Source organism: Fragaria vesca, linkage group LG5 (assembly GCF_000184155.1).
Source record: "Fragaria vesca subsp. vesca linkage group LG5, FraVesHawaii_1.0, whole genome shotgun sequence".
NCBI lineage: Eukaryota > Viridiplantae > Streptophyta > Magnoliopsida > Rosales > Rosaceae > Fragaria > Fragaria vesca.
The window spans coordinates 10,344,612-10,346,332 of NC_020495.1; positions in this window are offsets into that span (position 1 = coordinate 10,344,612).

A 1,721-nucleotide genomic window follows, 5' to 3' on the forward strand; every position below is an offset into this window, starting at 1 on the left:
AGCAATGAAAAAAGAACAAACCTGGATTTAGGATGAGAAGTTACTTCTGTAGTCCTTTAGACCACCTTGGAATCCATTCCAATCCAAACCGAAAGAAGCTAGCTAGGGTGGACATTTTCTCTTAGATGCACAGAAGTTTTAGCTTTCAACACCAGGATTGCCACAATAGCATGAAAAAATGCATAATGGAATGTCAATCTTTAATGTCGAAAATCCAACACATGTGACACACCAGCTCAAAATCATGAAACATTATGTTGCTGGAGATCATGGAACGCTTGGTAACTAAAAGGGGAGGAATATGCCACAACCAACTGCACTTTGCAGATTAACTGTGACACACCAGCTCAAAATCATGAAACATTATGTTGCTGGAGATCATGGAACGCTTGGTAACTAAAAGGGGAGGAATATGCCACAACCAACTGCACTTTGCAGATTAACTGTGCACTCTAGGGCGGAACAAGTATCAAAAATCTCGTTACGCAATCATATACTGAAAACATTACAAATTTACATAGAAAACTATGTAAGCTGCTGCAAATCATGAATAGAAGACAGAAATGTGCAGACTAAGAAGAACATGTACCTTTATAAAATACAAAACCCACCATATTCAGATTTCATGCACTAAAACAATACCCGTTCACCGAAGCCTTGAATCTAACTTGCACTTTGGATTCAAATGCATGATGAACCAAGGTGCATATTAGAATACATGGACTGAAACAGAGGAAAATGAAGATAATGCAGCCAATGTTTCCGGCCGTCAAGAACATAACACAAAAATGAAGATATTGGTACAGTAAGAAGAAATTTCAGAAGTTGAAAAGTTATTAAGCACCTATAAGAATTCCTAGCCTCCATGTTTCAGGAATTCATAGAGACAAGTGAACTCTTTAGAGAAATAGAGAGCTTTCTGAAATCTGGGTCACAATTTTGAACGGGCTGCCAAAGCTCTGATGGGATGGACTTGGTTCCAGTGGTATGGTGGGCCTCTTGGGCTTTAGTAATTGGTTCGTTGTCTGTTTGGTGTTTTCCTCTTCCAGTTGGCTAGTAAATATTCTACAAAATTTACCAATGATCTTCGAAAAAGAAAAATGATTCTTTCATTACTAATTTCAAATGAATAACGAGAAGATTTTCGTGTATATGTCACATTATTCAAGTTCATATGTGGTGTTTAGATAATGCTCCAACAGTTGGAAAAAATTTCTCCAAAAATGAACAAATATTTCCTTACTTCCCAATCTATGTGTAGTAACAGAAACCTTGGGGTTTATCTTAAAGGTGCTTCGAGCCTTCAACTGTGTTATTATTTTCGAAGATAATATGTACTATTTTAAAGAGTTTTTGTCAAATTACATATGTTTTTTGCTTCAACTTCAACGATATCAATCTCAATACGATATGATTTTGTTTTTGTTTTTTTGAAGAGAAAATACGATATAATTGTGATTTTTACGTAATTACATAAACCGGTTGAATAAAGATATTTGCATGTGTACGTTATATATTGTTAAGTTAAGTATGTAGTATGTACATGCATTTTGGTCTCGACTGGTGAACTAAATTATGATGAATTTGTAGGTACATGGTTCAAAGTCAATTGTTCACCAAAGATGGATATTGCATCAGATTCCCAAACGAAGACCCTTCATATTTCAGTGCTTCACTCATAATTAAACCCAAAAAAAGAAAAAAGAACATGTACCTAATCA